Here is a 21419-nt window from a genome sequence, read left to right as displayed (position 1 = left end):
TGAGAACTTAAAACTCAGTTTATACACCCCCCTTACACAAAGTCTTTCCATCACTAGACAGTTTCTCTGCTGTATGTAATGCTTCTCCTGCAGTATAATTACTTGTATAAATCTGTGCTAGGTGGACACACTGATTTCAAAGTGTCTTCGTATTCAGAAGACACAGACCAGTCTGTGTTTAAAGAACCAGAGTCTTCCCTACCACAGGTACACCTATAATCGCTGCTCAATTACTTACCTAATTAATCTGCTATTGTCGAATACCTCAGAAGCAGCAAAGTGCATTTAAGAGGCAAGAAAATCAATTTCCCCATGAGGCTTTTGGGTGAACAAAATGTGGCTGAGTAAAGGAGCATGAGCAAGGTACATTATATTCCATTTCTTTCAACCAGAAATTAGTATTCTGCAAAGCACCTCAGTTATGATAATCAGATGGCCTCCTCAAATACAAAAATTATATCCTTGATCATTTACCTCTGCTCTTGCTCCAGCAGTGCTTTTTCATGCTGGCTGGAGAATCAGTCCTTCAGACAACGGCATATGGATGAAAGGTTTAGATTCATCAGGAACTGGACAAACTTTGTACAAAGTCTGTACAGCAAAAATAGGATTCAGGTAAAGCTGCTGGAACTAAAAATCAGGAAGGCTACAAGAGAAGGGGATTGAATTAAAGACTACAGGAAAGCCAACAGGTGCAGAAGAAAATCTGGCTTGAGATGAATCATAGAGGGGTGAAATGAAAAAACCTTCTACCCTTGAGAAAAAAATAAGACACAAGTTAAGCTCATTCTGCACCCAAAAATACCATTTAAAGATAGCACAGAAAAATATGCAACCAGATCAAATGCATACATGCTACTATTGAAATGCTAGAAGTTTTTACGTAAGATGAAGGAACTAGGATACCTAGTTTTAAGTGAGAACATTGACTTAACAGGAGCATCGAAACCTGTAACATAAAACAAACTACATAAGCAAGAAAAAGAAGGATGTAGTGTATGTTAAAGAAGGCTTTGCATCAGATAGTTAACTGTACTGAATGTTACACATTATCTCTATGGATTAAGACACCAGGCCCACATAAGTATTAGAAATAAATTGTCACTGCCTAATCAGGATGACAATGGTGTCAGTGAGGTGCCAAGAGAGATTTAAGAGACAGAAAAAAAACAAATTAGTAATCAGAAACTTCAATCACCCCCACATAGACTGGGTAAATGTCAGGTTGGGGTGTGATGTAGAGACTAAATGACACCACAAATGACTGATTCATGGAGAAGCTTTTGGTGAAAGCTGAAACAAGGCAAGACACTCTTGACTTGATTCTGAGCAATGTGTAAGTCATAGGTCAAAATGCTGTGACAGAACAACTGCTCCATAACCCTGTTGGAATTGAGAAATCACCTTTTAAAAATGAAAAAGTCTAAAATGACATTAAAATAATATGTAATTTCAAAAAACTAAATTCTATAAAAATGAGGCTGCTCATTTCCAAGTTGGAGAAAAGATTGTTTATAGTCATCATAATATGAACTTCTGTATATCAAAAATAACTGTTAGGTAACAAACAAACAAAGCCCAGAATGTTTAAAATTTCCGGTAAATAATTTAGTACATCTAAAAAGATGTACTTCAAATATAAGAAGTCACATCCAAAGGAGAAAAAACAGATAAGAAGATAAACATAGAAAAGCAAGCCAAAAACATATAAGCAATAATTTGCTAAAGGCATAAACACTTACTATAAATCATCAAATGGTCTTAAAGAAAACCTCGCAGAACAAGGAGGTAGTTCCTTCAATGGATTAATGACCAGGTAAAAGAGAAAAAACAAACAGAGCCTAGCAGTCAGCTTGCACAACAGTGAGAGATCACCTGCAGACCTCAACGGGGATCTGTACAGGACTCCATTCAGGTCACCATCCTCATAAATGGCATAGACAGGGGATGTAGATTAAGGTGCTTATATTTGCTACGACATTTCTCCAAATAGTAAAAATGAAAGATATGAGTGTGAGGAGGTGTGGAAGGATAGCAGCATTCTAAACATCTGAGAGATAAAATAGATAAAATTCAATGCTGATGCAAAGTAATGCATAAGGGGAAAAAAGAGTCTTAACTACGGACTAAGTGGTAGGTTCTGAGATACTGGCCACTCAGGAAAAAAGAAAGTTGCAGCATTAATCAGCAGTTTTGTGAAGCAATCAGTTCAATATTCTGTAAAGTCAAAATAATCAAACAGAATGTTAAGACTGTTTGGAAAAGAAATAGAAAAAAGGAAAAATCATTGCGGTCCATCATTTTAGTTTACTTACATATTGAATACTGCGTGCAGTTCCGGTCCCTGTCCCCAACAGGACAGAGCATAACAAAGTATCAGGAACTGCAGCAAGGGGAATGAAAGGCACAGAACATGTCCCATATAAAGACAGACTAAACACACAAGGACTTTTCTGCCTAGAAAAGAAGCAACTAATATATATTATTATTGCAGATATCTGTAATAATGTTGTGGAGGATGCTAACAGCTATTCACAGCTCCTCACTTGTAAGAGACAGAGAGCAGCAAAAGAAATTACCAGATGTTGGGCTCAAAACGAATGAAAGGATACTCTATTTTCATACATATGTGTATGTATGTGCATGTTTAAACTTAGCAGTTTTTACCCACTGCTTGAGACCAAAAATATGCATAGGACCCAGGAAGTCCCTGAGGAGTTTCATAGTTTGATGCTGGAAGAATATCAAAGAAATACCACAATTTAGTCTCATCCTACTTTTACACTCTTTGTGAGCCTTCACCATTGCCCACAGTTGGAAACTGGATACTAAGAAAGATGGGATTCTGGTCTAACTTCATAATGCCATTCTCATGTCCTTATCTTCTTGGAGTGTGCTATTAAGTCATTTAGGACTCCTCAGCATTGTTCGTAAGCTGATGTGGTTGTCCTATGGTGCTAATAAGCATTACTGTCAGGGCTGACAACTTATTGTTTCAGGGGGAAAAGGAAGTAGAAGTTGTGACCTGAAACACACAATTCATTTTTGATTCAACTGCATATGAAGATAATTTTGTATATGAGATTTTTGCAAATAACATAAATATGCCAATGTAGAATATTTAACTGCCTGTCAAAGTTCAGAAATTATTATAGAGTCGCTCCTTTAATGATGTTGAGTGATAGTTATGTTCACTTTAATTTCTCTAACATCTGTTCCTGGCAAACGTAAGCAGATGCGTCTAATTATTACCTTTCGATACTTGTATATGTATAGCATGAATAAGAACATGAAAAAATTAGATTTTTGTGAAGCAGAGGTAAAATGGCTTTGAAGCAAACGACACAGCAATGAATCAGATAGCTAAAATATCTATTTTGTAGTTGGGAAGTTAGCAAATAAACAGAAGCGATACATTATTCCAAGTGAAAATATTGTTTGAAGATGATAGATACCTTTAGTCTACGTGAAATTTAAATTAGTTTGGAGCTCGCAGTCAGAACTGTGTTCTTTCCAATTTATGCTGATTCATAAGGATAATATTCTTGACCTTACTTTGCAACTGCAACACCATTCATATTTTATTTGAGTGGTTTTTACATGTTGAAAGTTCTCTGAATTGGTTAAAACACCAATTAAAGTGGTGCAATTTAGCCTTTATAACGTAACACAAGAGTTACATAGATTTCTCGTCTATGTCAGGAAGCAGTTTAACTATAAATCCCCGACAGCATGATTCTCCGCTCAGTTATGTCTGTTTCCTCAAATTGGGACCTTGAATTCCATCGCCCCTCATGCAGCCTCTCCACTGCTTTCACCTATGTCTCTTGCCCTAGATTTTGGGTCAGCTGTTGACAGTGCAGCTCTTGGACTTGCTGCTGGGCCCAGGGACAAATTGCTGCCACCCAGCTGGCTCTGCCATGGAAGCCTGCAGGCAGTCAATGCTGTTTGCCTGATGTGCAGGGTCTTGCTGCTCTGCAAGAAGGTAGCTGCTGGCTTTACGTCCGTATTTCTGACAGACCGCTGTCTGCCCTGTCCCAAGCGAGGCTGTCGCTCTGCACAGCAGCATGCTGGAGAGTGTCTGAACTCTTTGGGGTTATAAAATGTATTGCAGAAAGAGCATGTGATGCATTTCTAGGGTGATTTCATCAGGAAAAGCTGAGCTCTGACAACTGTTGCAAGAGCAAAATAATCTCAAACAAATCAAGAAGTTGAACCATTCACACCAAATGCAAAGTTGGTTAGGTATATCACCTCTCATACACACAGCAGAGATCACGTCAGTAAAGATGGAAATATTTGATTTTAAAATATCTATTCAATTCACAGATAAATTCTTCTAGCAGTTTAAATTTTAAGAATGTTTGTTTCATAATTAAATTATCTGATTTTATTCACAGTATGTAGACAAAATGGCTCTGCTCATAACCAAATATCAATTTTTCTACATGGTACAAAACCTGCAAATAGTTCAAATTCTGCTCAATGAGAAAGATGTACCTAAAACCATACTTCATGCCAATATAGATCAGTGGAAAAGCTAAAAATAATTATTCATCCACCTTAGTGTGCTATAGTGAATTTTGATTCTGTTCCTATGTATGCAAGCAGGTACTTTTTCTACACAATTAGCTAGTTTCTGTGATGACTGTAAGTTTGTATCTTTTTCTAATTAGACTTGCAATTATCAGCTACTAGTGGAAACAGAATTACCAAATCATTAATTACTTAAAATGATAACAAAAAGTAGACTGTATCTCAAACTCAGAAACTAAACATATGTGCTATTTGTACTTCAGTATATAATCCAGTTTTACATCATCTCCTTCATGTTTGTCCAAGTTCGTTGCACAAATAATTCATTCCTATACAGCTAACTTTTCTACATGGTCCCAAGCCCAGCAGCTCGCCTACAGAGTAGAAGCTGCTGTTTGCTGAGCACATTAAAACATGTGATGCTACACAGGGAAAAAAGCTCTTAGAAATCTGGTCATAATGATGGAAACAGATGCATTTGAAAAACACAGTTGATTGGTTATCTTTTACAACTGACTGTAACAAATGTATTTACACTAATAAAAGAATTGATTTTCTTTGAATTCAGACTCTGTTCCCCAGTGGAGTGATTTATTTTATGCTTAGAAAAGGTCTTTGCTAGAATTATTGATATATGTGTTATTATTACAATAACATGACATGGTAGAAATATGGATCCCTGATAATACCTAAATACAAATATAAAGGATTTGTCTTTCCTACCAAATACAGAGATTATACATGCATTTGTATGTTCAGGCATGCAGACTTTAAATCCCGGTTCCATGATACTATACATGAGAGAAACACCCAGTGTCTTCACGTCACACTAACTTATATTTTCAGTAACGTGGCTCCCCTACCTAGGCTTTAAACAGCTACTGGGCTTCAGTTAACATTACCGTTTCAAAAAAGTAACTTGCTGATCATTCACAAGCCATCTGAAATATATGAAGAGTCACTGCTTGGAGCTACTGTTTTGAAACCTTTACCCAAGGCTATGAATTCTAGAAGGCTAATTTAGTTAAAATTTATTTTAACTATCAGTAGGTAATACTGCTTTTTTTGGAGCACAAGAATTTATTTTCCATACTTTGTGTTTTCAACATTGATTTACCTTCCTTTGCGGGGACAGTCTTCAAATGACTACAAAATGTAATGTCATTTGGGGGTTTCCAGTAATGACAAATTCAAATTATATTGAAAACTGTAGGAAATTAGCCCCTGCCTTTCATAAGGTTAGAATTTCTTCAACTGTCGTATGTTTGGGGCACACTCCAGTTACTCCTACTTAGTTAAGGTCTCCTTTCAGTCAAAGAGGATGAAGCAGTTTGAAACTGGGGAACACAGAAGTGGAAAGTCATGCACCCAGGGACTAAGAACGACAACATTAGCTGATCAGTTGGTAGGAAGCATGGAAGATGAAGCTGGGTATCTTGGGCAGCTGCAAGCGTACTGTGAGTCATCAGTGAAATGCATGTGTGGAAGATGCTATTGTAATCCTAGCAGGCAGCAGGTGATGGAAGTAGCAGTGTCACTGCACAAGTTATCAGTTAAAATTTCACCTAAAATGTGCTGTAAAGTACTGAACATCTTTCCTCAAAAACTTAAACTGGGAAAGATGTACTGAAGGGCTAATGAAAGTCCAAGGGAAGAGAGACCTTGTCTTCTGAATAGAATACTGGCCATTTAGCTCAGTGACATGAAAAATGGACCACATACACTGATTTCTTTCAAACTGAGTAACAGGAGATGGAGGGAACATGTGCACCTACATCTTAGCAAAACACACCGTCAGGATTCATCTGCATTGTTTATCTTGATCCAAGGGAAGGAAACACTCCATGTTCAAATGTAATATAAGACAGTTTTCAAGACCATGTCTTGACACCCACCCAGTCACATTTCTTCATCATTTAGCATTAACCTTTCATAGAAACTCCTAAAATAAACTCCAACTTATATAAAAAAATAGGCAAAGGGCCTTTTTTTTCAAAGGTGCCTAGGCTCCTAAATTACTAATGATCTTAAACTCCTTACCAAAGCTCTCATCAAATAAATTGTTAAATTTTAATGGGAATTAATCAGAATAAATTAATCAGATTTTTTCTAATTTATTAGGAAAAAAGTATTCATTATATTTAGAAGCATCAGTTGCCTACTTAACGTTGATCTGATTCGTGGGTTGCTGTCATTGATTGTCACTAATGAAAGATTCAAGGTGTTTATTTTAGATGATTTGTAGCTGTGTGAAAAACAGAAAATCTGAACTAAACCCGAAGCTGTGGGACTTATCCAAGCACACTTAGGCCTAAAGCCACAAAGCTATTTACGTATCTCGATCCTATTCAAGTGCATACTTCACACAGCACACACACATCAGTGCGCATTTGGAAACCAAAACACTGACCTCAAGAGCATGTGAAACCACGTGCATGGGGTCTAGTGATACTGGAGGGATGACAGCGACAAGCTGCACCTCTGCAGCATGTGGAGATGCCTGATGCCATCGGCTGATGGGCTGCCTCACCAAAAAGTGGTGTAAAGGCCCAGGAGTACAGGAAAGGGAAAGAAAACCCACTCTGAGGGTGCGGTTTGAGTTGTGTGACAGGTCAGTAAATAGGAGTTTGAGACCTCTGGACTTTGGAGTTTCCCAGGAGCGGACTGATGCCCCAGTATCAACAGGCTGATGAAGAAAGAAGACACAATGCAGAGGTAGAGCTCTGCTTTGGCACACCGACACTTGACAAAACCAGGGTGTAAGTTATGGCCCAGGTATAAGCAGTTGCTGCTTTCAGACTGTTTCTACATCATCATGTTCGCATTATCACAGTTTTATTTTAAATATGCTTATTCTTACATTAAAGGATTATGTTTAATTTTGACTGAAAGGAAGCATTAAAAAGAGAAGCTATTGATGAAAACCTGCAACAACAGTGACAGTGTGCAGTTTACATGTAACTACAGTTACTATTGTACATAGACAGGATGAGACCATAGCTTTAATACACCAGACCTATGGAGTGCCCATGCCCTGATAAGCATTCTCTAAAACAGAGTCATAGCAAAAGAGCTGCACATTTTAAAATAATTCTGTTGTGTGATTCAGATTCTGGACTGAGCTCAGACAGACAATTTACAAATAATGGGCCAGATTCAGCTAATCTGATGCTATTAGAACTCTACAGGTTATGATGGGGTTGTAATCCTGTAAAGGAGGTACACAGTTCTCCCACTAAAAACTAAAATACTGATTCGTGTAGAATGCTATGCTGAAAGACTAAATGCAACCCAGAATTAAACATGTATCCTTCCCTCCTTTCAGGGCAAACACTGGCTTTTTCTGTCGGCTTCTGCTAGATATTTCTTTCTCCTTCTATAAACTGAGTTTGTGATCAAGAAAATTCTTCATTTACTGATTTTTTTAGTATTCCACCTACAATCATCTATTATACGGTCTATGTCACTGCAGTTTTATCCTCTTTGCCATATTTTTGTTTCTGAATATATCTGATTTGGTCTGTGTTTTTAGATGCATTCCTCCTTCCATGGAAATCGTATTTCTTCCTCTAAATGTATTCTCCCATACTTGTTTCTGCTACTATGCGCTTTTTAGATTACACTTGTTACAGTATTATCAGACCAGAGCAATATATTGCTCCTTATTTCTCTGCTGTGGATTTAGTCTGAACTCACACAGATGTAATAGTGCAGAAACTGAAACAGAACACTTTAAGGTGTGGGAATCAATCTTTTTCCACAAGCCAGCACTTGTATTTATGTGAATGTGTTTTAATAAGTATTTCTCTTCCTTATAAAAGTGCCGTGAGTAACAAGCAGTCATGCAATTCTGCAGGGCTTGTCTTGGGAACTTTGCTGGTTGCTGTGTGTTGGCTCTTGCCATGTATCTGTGCATCAGCTGTGTTTATTCACTGTTAGATGCAACCAGTTTAAACCTCACTAATCTAAACCTCTTCAAACACCATAGGCAGTAAATGTAACTCTCTGTCTTGGAAAAAATACAGATCACTGAAGCAACTGAACAATTTTATCAATATGCTTAGGTTTCTACATATGATCAGAGCCACCAAGGCTCAAGTTTACGAGCCCATAAATTCAACAGATGGAAGAGGAAAGCAGAAAGACTTCCAAAGTTCAGCCAAAAGCATTCTGCATTTTACTCGAAGATTTACATGAAGGTAAAAAAAGGTAACTTTGGCTACTGATCCCTCTCTTTCTGGCAGCTTCCACGGGCTGATACTGCTGTGTGTTTTAATGTTGCATTACAGAAGGAAAGATTCGCGGGAGAGACAGTTCATTCAGGTCTAACTACCTCGATACTTACACATACAGCATTAAGGAAATGGCACTTTGTCATTTGGAGACTTTACTTTGACTTACATAGATTTCAAACCAGTTCCTCAAAAGGACCTCAGGATAACTCTTCAGAGTAATTAAAATATTATCAAGGAGTGAATCACAATAGATTGCATCCAAACTAATCTGATGCAGTCATTGTTTTTCCTTATTTGTTTCCCTTGTAAACAGTACATACAACAACTTTCTCAGGATGCTCAAACTTCCTTCAGATGGATTAGCCAGACTATTTCTAAGAAATTTTCAAAACTCCCTTCTAAAAATAATTTATAGAAATTTCTATTCTGAATATTGCATCTTTACTGAACATTTTATTCTTTTACTCTTCATATGCAGAAGAAAAAGTTGATAACCTTTACTCAAAACATACTCTTCAAACACAGTACTTCAAAAATATTCTGGAGTGTGCACACTTTCCCTTCACCAATCACTTTAAATGTAAGGTTGGTAACAGAAAATTTTAATCAGAAAATAGTCAGAAATCTTGGTCCAGCAATATTGTTCTTATTCTTTAAGTTTTTAAATTACTTTTAAATTAACTTCCAAAGTCCTTTGCTGTTTTCTGTCTCAGAAACAAACTGCAACAATCATAAAAGCATACAACTTCAGCCCTAACATTTGTTTTAACATGCAATGCAGTTGTTACTAGGGCACCCAACCATAATGATGAAACCCCATTAATTTTGTGTAACTGTGACTCCACAGGAAGAAAAAAGCTTTGAAGAAAACACTGAGTTTCACCCTTTTGCAGATGTATGATTTAGTTACAACACAGAAATAAACCATACAGCAGAGATGGAAACAATTTGGAAATAAAAATGCTCTGTTGCAATGAAGTCAGAAAGAGTGGCTTGAGGGGTTGTGCTCTCCCTTGTTTGGCAATAAAAGAAGAAAATATTTTTTTTATTTATTACCATCACATGATACAATGTCACTAGCTGATACATTTTAAACCAGTATAAATAAAAGGAACACAGAATAACACCCATATGGAACAGAGATTGACACTAGAAATATTTATCAGTTATATGCCTTTACTGAAGCCAGAGGAAAAAACCCACAAACCTTAATGCACTACCCTTAAGAAGCCTGGCAAGTACTTCTCTCCAAAGGAGATACAATATTTGCACAAGTATGGTTTTACCAGAGAACCCAGGCTTCCCGTAAAAGCATGGAAATGGCCAAAATACAAGGAGGACAGCACTTTACACATGATTCAGCTCAGCAATAAAACATATGTATCATACCAGTGTCCGAGGGCAGTTTGAAAATGCAGATGCTGGAGATTTAGTTTCATTATAACGATATATATGAAAGGAAGAAAGAACCAGAGTAAAAATGCACCATCCATGAGGAGAATGCTGCATGTGCAGCCCTTGGCCCCAGCCAAGACCCACGGAGGGGGGGGGCTTGGGTACAGTTCTTGTAGCAATGACCAGCTTATTTCTGAACACAAGGGAGATTCCTCTTGTTTATGTGACCAGTGTGACCAGGAAAACAGGACTTTGCACAAATTCTTCCCTTTGTGTGCTTCCTTTGTAAATAAACACCAGGACTGGACCAAATAACACCAAAGTCATTCATTTCCATTTCTCAACAAAAAGGTAACAAGATCCTGTTATGTTATCAAACTGCGTGAATATCAGCACAGTAATATCCACACGTGCTGTTATAGTTTTAATTATTAAATAATTTATATTCACAAAAACAATTTCATTATTTAGTATTTACAAAACTAATTCTGTCTGGAATACACATTATGAAGCACCACATGAATGGAAAAGATGAAAAGAAACATTCTGAAAGGGTGTTTATATATTAATGTATTTTAATATGCCTGAATTACTTTTTAGTAAAACCTTTATTTTTCACTTCAATTTTTGAGATTTAAGCCACTGTTGAGGTAGAAGTAAGTGACACCCTGTGGATGCAGAACAAAAAAATATAGTGTTACTTTATACTTACAATATTTTTTAAAAAGGGTAAACAAATGAGTTCCCATTTGCCTGTGTATTGACCTCAAGGGCTGAATCAGCTCATTCCTAGAGCTGCACTACCCTTTCAGTGTTTCCAATTCAGGAAAACATCAGCCCATAACTAACTAGAGTATGTGGTTAAAATCCAAGATTTGCTCATTTCTTCCTTCTACAAGATTTTATTCTTATTATCTTTAGAAGCGAAATGAATTTAACAAAGAAGTTGTCTGCTTAGAAATAGCAAGCCTATTCAGCTTAATGCATTTGCTGGGGGTAGCAGGTGAAAACACCTTTCTTTCAGAATCAGTGACTGCCATTTCAGGCTGCAAAAAATAGAAAGCAGTAAAATGTCAGCTGACACAACGAATATCTGTATAAAAGCAGTGATACAACTTGGCTAAAGCTAGGGAGATGTATGTCATAGCTGAGGGCAGTCGAGTTGTCAGCCTGCTACGCAGATTTTATTGTATTTCTCATAAAAAAACCCCAAACAGTAACACAGTTTATATTGTGCACTACAGATACAATATTTTTGCATTTGTTAGTGCTCACTTTCCTACCAGCAGTTTTACTTTGTCACGAACATAAATCAGCAAAATTAGCAGCTGCAGAATAAAGGTATGCAACAGGATGTAATGACTTTGTTAACTGGTATCTGCTTGTCTGCCTCTTCAATTAAATCAACTCAATGAAAATATTAAAGCAAATGATTAAAAATTAACCTTATTTAGATAAAAAAAAAATAAATTACATTAATCAAACTAGAGCGTCTGCCAAATTCCCACGTCAGTTTTAGTGAAGAAGCAACCCCAAACTCCATGGTCAGCCACTCTGATGCTTCTCAGGATATTTGACATACACAAGTGCACATCATTTGCATCCACATAAACCTGAGATAAATACATTTATTTCTTGCATCTGTCCTCTTTTGGTAGCTTTGGACTCTGTCTACTAATATAATCTGGCTGGCTCTAATTCAAAGAGTGTGTTCCTGCCAAATAGTTTTCCCTATGACAAAAATGCTTCATATTTTCCCTTCTGGACTCCCACACATATTTGCATCCATCTTTGATAGCCTGTAGACTGCTGGGCCTTAGAAAACACTCAGAAAGTTTGCAGAAAAGGAACTATTTTAGCTGCAGAAAAACTATTTCGGAACATTTTTATTGTCTTAGAAAACATTTTAATATTCACATTGTCCTCAGTGGTTGGTTTGCTGATGTTGCTCTTGTTGGCAGTACACGAAGCCCAAGCACTCACCAAAAAGAGGATGAGGATAAAAAGAGTACCCAAATGTCAAATAACTTCGGTAAGTTGGGGTCACCAATAAACACTACAATGAAACCAGGATACGTTCCCTGGTCCATAATGCTGATCTGACAACAGATACAAATAGTGAGACTACTAGTAAACTATGTAACTTACTTAATACTGATGCCAGTACAAGCTCTCCCTTTCATAACACAAATGACAACATATATAAACAGGATAGAAAATCAGTGGCAATAATTACTAGGAGATTTTATTTCCTTTTTGACTCTTAATGAAGAGACAGCACAACAAATTACAAATGAAAATAAAAAGAAAATTCTATCCAACAGACACTGGTTACTTACAGTCTATAAAAACTTAACATAATTTCAGCTAGATCTATAATCTTTACATTATTGCTTTGATGTTTGCATGTACACATCACTTGAAAGAATATATACACAAAAACAAAATAGCTTTTTTCCTGAAATCTATAAAGTTGTCATGGAAGCACATTTGTTCTGAAATACAAGTATTACAAATATCAGAAAGCCTGTTCAAATCTAGGAACGTAAATATTGATTATGAGATAAATTAACTTAGTGGATAGCTGGGGTTTTTTTCTTGCATGAAGAAAATAAACAGTACTTATTTTACAAGGATTTCTTAGAATTTTTTCAGTGGCACTTTACAAAATAATTCTAGTCCACAATATAGTGTCTTTTAGTGTGTTACTTATAGGTCATTTAGTGTTCAAGGTTTTGTTTCTTCAGAGCTCTCAGAATCTGGCACCCAAACACCAGCTTGTGACCTTGCAATACACATCTTTCAAGAAAAAGAACATTTTCATTCTACTGGATACTTGCCACAAGAAGACTCATGAACTGAATGCTCGGCAACTTTAGGCAACCAGCTTAAAACTCCATTTTCTGAACCTTCCAGTAGCTTGCTGACTACTTAATTATAGTTCAAATTTTCCCCCTTCAAACCATTGCTTCTTTTTCCTTTACACTTGCCTTTTTCTTCTCCCCCGCCCCCTTTCCCTAACCCTCCCTTTCCTTATTCCACTTGTCCCCTTCCCTCTTTTTCCTTTTCTTATAAAAAATAACAAAGTTCATCATTTGAGTCATTATGCAGTGAAGGCAATGAAAAGAAACTCAAGTGGATGTTGGATGACAACAGGAATGGTATCCCATGAGAAGCTCACCCAGGATACTCTTGCTGTATTTTAGTGCTACTGTAGCCCTTTCTTAATTCCTGAACCCCTCCTGAGCACAGACACATGATCATTTCTCAGCAGAAAGATGTGAATGCATATTTCAGTTACAGCTTCCATATTCTGAACACTCGTGATCATTGAAAAACTCCTTCACAGCCAATAATACTAAATATTTCTGGACATTAATGAGACAAAAGCTTTGAAGGAAAGAACTACTACATGCTGTAATAAACATCTGAAAGTAAGCCAATCTTGTATTTTGCTGTATGGACAGTGATTCTAGATAGAGGCTATATGATGACCAGATTTTCTTTTTCACGAATGACAGGAAAAAGAAAAAGAAAACATCTATTACTTCTTCAGAGAGCGTAAATCCTTAGGGCCAGCTTCATCCCGCTGAGTTTTAAGCACTTACATGAGTGAGATGTGTAATTGCCCCAGGCCAGTAGAGAAAGACAAGCTACTCTAAAGGGCCATTTAGATCTTAGGCAAGCTGAAGACTCTGGAGGTGCACTTCTCTTTCCATTGACTGCATGGAAGTCACCTAGGACAAATGCACTCATAATTTAGGCACCTCATATGAACACCAATTCAGTTTTCACAGGCAAGTTACTCAACTTGGACTAATTAGGGTTGAAACAAAGTTACCTCTGAACTAAATACCTCAGAATCTGAATCCAATGTCTATTGCAAGTGCAGTTTTAGTCTTGCTATTCCAATTTTCACCACATAATTGCAAGCAACTCTTGTCCATTGCAGCACCTCATTATATTTCTAGAGCTGAAAAGTTTAGAAAAAGCTTTATATTTCACTTTCCTGCTGCCTCCAAATGTTCCATAAATAGGAAGGATCATCCATTGTGTACTTACCACTCAAGACAGTAAACAGATAACTAACCTCTTCTAGTACACCATATGCCTCTATAAAAATTTCGACACATCTGCTTGTAGAAATATAGCAAGCAGTAATACACCTACTTCAGCTAGAACTGGTTCTGGCACTTATACTTGCCAGACAGACTCACAGACCAGTGGACAAGCATTGGTGTGTTGCTGTCATCTTACAAAGACACTAAATTTTCATCCCAAGGTGAATAAATAAAGGTAAATAAATTGTTTGTATACACAATCATTAGTTTAATTTTGTTAGACTATCTAAAGCTGTAATTTCATATTTATTAGAAACCTTTTTTTTATTTACTGCAGGGAAAAAGAGGGTAAGTGAACAAACAACAGTAAACTCAACATTATAAAACAAATTTCGACTCACAATCAGACTCCAAGCCCAACCTAGGTTTTGTTTTTATTTCCACATAGAAATTAACTCTCAGTTCAAAGGACTTACTAATCATAAAGCCAAGCAAGTATTTCCATATTAGAGGCATAATGTGGAGAAAAAACCTGCCTTCCAAGCAATTCATTACAATAGGGGTAAATATATAGAGGTACATAGATCTCTGACACTAAAATTCATTCTCCTGGAGCCTAGTACATTTCTGCACTCTGGTGGCTCGGGCAGATCTTGGCGTTACCTAGTCCTGTGCTTCACGACACCTCATAGTAAAGCCTTTGGCTGGCCTGGAAGCTGATTCACATGTTCCTTTGGTACCTGTGGGCAGGGTTCAGTTACAAAGACACACAAACCTACTCCTCTTGGGTATCTAAGATTTCTGCACAAGACTGCAGATAGGACACATGACCATCAGATGACCCACTCCCTTCCTGGGACTGTACCTGGAGGCTAGATGGAATAACTGCAACACCCAAAGGGACACTAGATACCTGTAATTGAGAGAAGGACTCCAACTCTCTCTACTACAAAATTAATACAGATTTTTTTAAATATAAGAAAGAAAAGAGATGAGCAAAAGTTGCAGACATTAGGCTGAAATAGCTGACCAAGTCACAAGCAGCAGGTAAAGCACAGACCACAAATTCTGATGTCAAATTTCATGCCTCCCGTGTAACTTCTCCCACTTTCTGTTCTATTTTGCTAACTTAGTCACAGAAGAAGCCCCTGCTGTTTCTCTGTCAGGCTTTCATTTTTCTTTATAAATGAGTCAAAAGAGAAATGAGATAAAAGATGACAAGAAATACTTAACTGATTCAACTCCTTTTCAGTCCATGTCTGTGATGTTCATTTCCAACTTTTTCACCCAGACATACTCAGAATAAGTTACCAGAAGGGGAATTTCAACTACCAAAGCTGTAAACACTTCCAGATGAACAGTGCTTGGCAATAAATGCACTGATAAGGCAAACACTCACTTTCCTGAATGGCTTGTTGCCAAAGCCTTCAAAGAGAGCAAGATTCTACCTTGAATAGGTAGACATATCAGTTTCTAATATCTCTGTATGTACAGCAAATATCCAGCTAGAAATAGTATCTTCAAGAAGATATAACCTTGCTGGTGTAGAATTTGTCTTTTAGAATTACGTGCCTGGCATCTATGCGTGTCCAACCGTGGTCGTCTGGTTCAAGCACTCCAGCTTTTTCCAAGTACAAATAGGAATCAAAATATAACTTAATTATACAGATGTTCAGTTGCTACTTATTTGTATTCAAGCATATGTATATCTGGAGAATACAGGAGTGTTTATATCCTATTCAACTCTTGTGTACAGAAGTAATCTTTGAAAACTCACAAAGCAGAGCCAACAAGAACAGCAGGAAAAGATTCAGTCATTTTCATTAATTTTACATCGAATTCATTAAGCAGAATTAATTAATAGCAGAAATGTATCTGTCAGACATCACTCAGAGTCATTAAAACTTGATGTAAGAAATATTGGATGGATAGCAGAAGAGCTGTGTGATACAAGCTTTTAAACAGAAGGAGAAAATCATACTCTATGCAAATTGTTGTCCAACTAAGGCAATTTTACATATGATTTTTTTTTGACAATAATTGTTGAAGAGCTGTTGAATGAACTTTTGGGATTTGAAAAAGGCAGTATGATTTAGTTCTGGGACAAAGTATGACCAACATCGTATCAACTGTGTGTATCCTCATGAATTGATGACTTGATTGACAGCTGCCTAAACATGAGCCAGCAGTGTGCCCAGGTGGCCAAGAAGGCCAATGCTATCCTGGCTTGTACCAGAAATAGCCTGGCCAGCAGGGACAGGGAAGTGATCTTACCCCTGTACTCGGCACTGGTGAGGCCGCACCTCAATTACTGTGTTCAGTTTTGGGCCCCTCACTACAAAAAGGACATTGAATTACTCGAGCGTGTCCAGAGAAGGGCAACGAAGCTGGTGAAGGGTCTGGAGCACATGTCGTACGAGGAGCAGCTGAGGGAACTGGGGGTGTTTAGTCTGGAGAAGAGGAGGCTGAGGGGAGACCTCATCGCCCTCTACAACTACCTGAAAGGAGGTTGCAGAGAGCTGGGGATGAGCCTCTTTAACTGAGTAGTAAGCGACAGGACAAGTGGTAATGGCCTCAAGTTGCGCCAGGGAAGGTTTAGACTAGATATTAGGAAGCATTTCTTTACAGAATGGGTTGTTAGGCGTTGGAATGGGCTGCCCAGGGAGGTGGTGGAGTCCCCATCCCTGGAGGTGTTTAAGACTCGGGTTGACATAGCGCTGAGGGATATGGTGTAGTTGAGAACTGTCAATGTTAGGCTAATGGTTGGACTGGATGATCTTCAAGGTCTTTTCCAACCTAGACGATTCTGTGATTCTGTGATGAAGAAATCTAGTGCAGAAAAATAAAAAGAAGCCCATCCTATGGGAGTGACCTTTAGAAACTGGAAGACACTCCAGCCATTCCTGAATATGTCCGCTGAGAGAATTTGATCAAGATAAGTGTGCTGGAAGGGATACCTCTGTGTTACAGATGACAAGCATGAAAGTGGCCCTCTATAGGCAAAGACCTTGCAAAAGATTCTGGCTTGCAACAGCTTCAGCACCGAGTTGTCTTCTGCTGGTGGCTGCTAAGAGATTGAGACAAGGGGGGAGACAGAAGGAGGGAAGGAAGGCAGGAACTTCAGTAAGGTTCAGGCCATTGTAGCCAAGGAAATCAGAAGCTCCACATAAAAGTATTCCAGTGGGAGAGCTTAAAAGACTGTAAGTAATCCAACTCCTGTGGCTGTAAGCTGAAAATAATACTGCCTGGTTTGTTGCTGTCTCACACTACACAGTATAGCCATTGCTGTACACTAGCTATGCTTGACACAGGTAAGGAGAGCTTTCACTGGTTCTCTGGAGACAAGGAGGGCTTAAAGCAAGTTGCTCCATCTGAAAACAAACTATGAATGGCTATGCATAGGCTATATGTCAGAGTACAGGGCAGTCCTGGAAAAGCCTCCAAGGATAAGTCATACATCCCCCTGACCACTCCTGTGCTTCTGCCCGCTTGCACAGGGTTCCCTGTAAAACATACAGGTGCATGGGTTGCATCAGAGCACCTACAGACAGGAACAGCAACTGGAAAGACTGAATTCTACCTTTGTTTTCAAACACACAAGGAAAACCAAGACCAGCCTAAATACCAGTAGATGACATTGGGAGCAAGGATGCAATTTTACCTCCCTGGGAAAATAGGTTATCAGAAGACTAGCTGTACTGATGCCAGATGGGCTTTTTCAGCATCTGTAGATCAAACTGAAGGCTTCAGGCAAATCAGAGACAAGTACATGGCAGTGTTCATCACCCACTCATAAACAGTACCAGGGAAAACCAAACCAACAAAACAAGCAGATGCAAATAAACCTGGAGGCAGGACTTCCTATGCTTTAGGCATTAACTGCAAAGTGTACTGCTGCAATTTCTTTGTGGACAGCTACCCCAGCAAGGACGTAAGGCAAAATTAATACAGCTAAGCACGACTTAGAACAATTTTGATAGAAGTGTGCAACATACATGATCAGAAACAACCTGGTTTTAAGTAAAAACATAAATTTGTTTGCACAGGCATGATATATAAACATGATCATGTAAAATCTTAAGTGAACATTTTTCTGCTTGGTTTAGCCATTCTAAATATGAGCAATAGTTTTGTCCTTTTTCCCTACTTCCTCTTTCTTCAAAACTCAGAACTTAACACAGTACCTCTTAATTGAGAAAAATGTGAGAAAACACAGGTCACTTGTGCAAAAAAGACAACAACCATTTTTTATTAATAGTTCAGTAAGAGAACCAAGAAATACCAACACTTTGGAAATGCCAAGAGGGTACTTCAGCGATCCACTTTGATTTTTCCATGGTCTATATATAAAGTAGTTATTTCAGGCTCAGGAAACATCCCTATGTATCACCTCCAAGTGAGGAGAACAGTGAATCTCAGCAGCAAGTGTTCCGCTGCAGACAGCTGCTTCTTGCTGCTCCTCCTGTGGTCCATAAGCCAGATGTCTGGGAAGGCTGGAACTGAACTTGCATCCACATCCTCTTCTCCACCCAAACTTGGGTGGGAGAGCAAGAGCCACACATGTCTTGCTCTGCCTCCTTCTCTGTTCCAGTATAAACTATATGGGAGACTGCCCATGCTGGCATCTATGCCAACAAGTTACATCTCTTGAATCTCCAACCAGGATTAATCAAATCAACTATGAACTGACCATTAGAAAGGATGCTAATGAGATAATAGTTAGTATCACCAGCCATTTCAAACATTTTAAACACAATCAAAGTAACAGAAACAGAAGGCTAGACTTTTAATTACCCTAGTACAAGAAAGAAGGAAAGCAAAAGGGGAGGTTTTACTTCTTTTTTATCCAGTAGGACATCCAACAGGAATGATAGCTGGCTTTAGTTGTAGAGATTTGAATTCAGATCTCTCAAACAAGTGTCCCTGACAGGGGTATTCTGAAGGGTATTAGAAATGCCTTTTAAGCCACTCCTATCTTTAAGCTGTCTTGTTCTTCCACTAGGTTTAAAATACTCAAATATTCAGGGAACCATTAGGAAGCAAATGTGAAGTTAACTCTGTCACCAGACAGCTAGGACATTCCCCTATACAATGAGCTCCTCTTCCTGCTCCAGTGAACACTGAAGTTTTACACACCAAGTACAACATTGTCAAATGGGAGAGACTTGCAAGATCTCATACGCGAGTAAATTATGCTCATGTCTTCCGAATGATAAATGAGTCAAATCCCATTTCAACAAAGAAAGGAATTGATCCTCAGATGTCCATGCATCAGAGTGCCACTGAAGGCCTATAAAGTAAAATGAAGCCTTTCTATTTGATTATTCTGACTTAGTCTTTTTTTTTTTTTTTTTCCCTTTGGAAACTTATGAGTGCCTTCTTAATCCGTCTTACTTTTTACACACACACAAAGACAACTCTAATTTCAATATACTTAGAGAAGGAAAAAATCACCACTCCAAAAGAAACTTATACAGATCAAACAGAAAATAAAACTGGTTTACAACCCAAAGGATATATTGAGAAAGACCATGATCTTGAATGGCCTTTCTTTCAAATCCCATGACCAATGTTCCACATCTACTGGAAAACAATGACTCTGAAAAAGGGAAATGGCTGAAAAAGGCTCACTGTGGCATCTTTCTTTTTAAATGGAAGGTCCTCTGAGTTTATCTACACATTTCCATATACGAGCTAATACTAATTCATGGTCTGCATTTGTTTCTCTCTGATGTTGGGGGAGGGAAGACAATTTTTGCCCAAACTGAGACCCTATGTGGAAAGGAAAATGACAGGCCAACTCTCTTACTTGGGGGCTGATACAACACTTGCTGTAATTCTGAAAAGGTAAGTCCTCTCCACCTCCCAGCTGCTGCAGTAAAATATAGTACTTCTGGAATTTGAAAAAAGATTCTCCAAGGAAAAAGATGTATCAGTTTCATGCCAGCCATGGAAACGCTAATTCACTGGTTGTTTTCCAATGACACAGTCATAGTAAATCCCAAGCATGAGTATTGCATAATCTTGCAGCTCATTCTCCCTTGTTTGTGGATTTAATTATAGCTGGATAAGCTATTGCCCAGGTAACTTAAGATACAGGAGAAAAAAAATAATCAAATTTACACAATAATGTAATTAAATTTCACAGTGCAAATGTATGCGGTTTGTTTCATTTGTTTAAAATCATACACCAAACCCTAACCTTCTCTCTAATAACCATCAACTAGCAACACAGAAAAGCTGTGAAGGATGCACAGTTATGCTGAGTGCTGTCTGGTGGAAACTTTAATTTGTGTGGAGGTCCCTGTGAATCCTCAGTGCATGTTATGTAAAACTGTTGTTGAAAGGATACACAGGGCACTGTGAAAGGGTGTGAACTGAGGCTCCATGGTCTGGGTTAGCTGTTTGTGTTTGGTACTCTGATGCTGCTACAGAGTTGTTATAGCAACAGGCCAGAACCTTCTTGGGGAGAAAAAAAGTGAAAAAACAACCAAACAAACAGAAAGAGTTGACATGACATGTGGTCACTGTGAATCTGTTTTGATTGAACAGGGATGGGGAACAGACACTGCCCCATTCCACTACCTCTGTATAGGCTTGAATTTCTCCATTCGCTTAGCTTGGGACTTTATCGTCCATTAGACTCCACAATCAAATGCATACATCCTCCTTTAACCTAAATAAAATCCTAGATGGTCCAGTCAAGTAGAGGAAAGCAGATGATGATATTACAGAAAACAGATAAGGATAGTAACTTTTTCCTGACTGTTTCCCAACAGCTCTGAAATTCCTTAACTTTTCCTCCCCTGATATTCATGCCGTCACCTTGCTTTCCTGCTTTTGTGACCAACAACAGCAGCAACCTGTAATGTAAGTGGTTTTAAAGGATTAATGAGTTAAGGGAGTTGGTCTGACATATTGAGCTTGGAAGCATGGAAACTACTGAACTGCAAACAATGCTAGACTCTTCATCATTGTTTACTGTTATGCTCCTCTGCCTCCTTCTGACTTACCTCTGCTGGATTTTGAAACACCCACCAAAACCTGACCACTTGCAACAATTTTCTCTTTCCCAAGAAGAATAATTAGTGTCTGGAAATTTCAAGCAAACATTTTTATAGACCTATTTTTAATATTTAAATTATCTATATTTGTTATCCTTGTTCTTTTTTCTAATTTGGTAAGAAAATGG

At 38.0% G+C, this 21419-nt stretch overlaps 1 protein-coding gene across 5 annotated transcripts in view; it reads right to left on the bottom strand.

The window, feature by feature from the left end:
* The window catches only part of GABRB3 (gamma-aminobutyric acid type A receptor subunit beta3), a 196563-nt gene that overhangs the window by 44853 nt on the left and 130291 nt on the right, over positions 1-21419 (bottom strand). The window contains exon 1 of one of the 5 annotated variants that reach the window (XM_074858992.1): positions 475-510. The exons of the other annotated variants lie outside the window; for them this stretch is intronic. The gene's annotated coding sequence lies outside the window, so the exon portion shown is untranslated. Of the gene's footprint in view, positions 1-474; positions 511-21419 lie in introns of those variants that run through there. 5 annotated transcript variants of the gene reach the window in all.

The sequence above is a fragment of the Strix uralensis genome, chromosome 2 (assembly GCF_047716275.1).
Source record: "Strix uralensis isolate ZFMK-TIS-50842 chromosome 2, bStrUra1, whole genome shotgun sequence".
NCBI lineage: Eukaryota > Metazoa > Chordata > Aves > Strigiformes > Strigidae > Strix > Strix uralensis.
The sequence above is the reverse complement of the archived record's forward strand: the minus strand, read 5'-3'. Positions and strand labels throughout refer to the sequence as shown.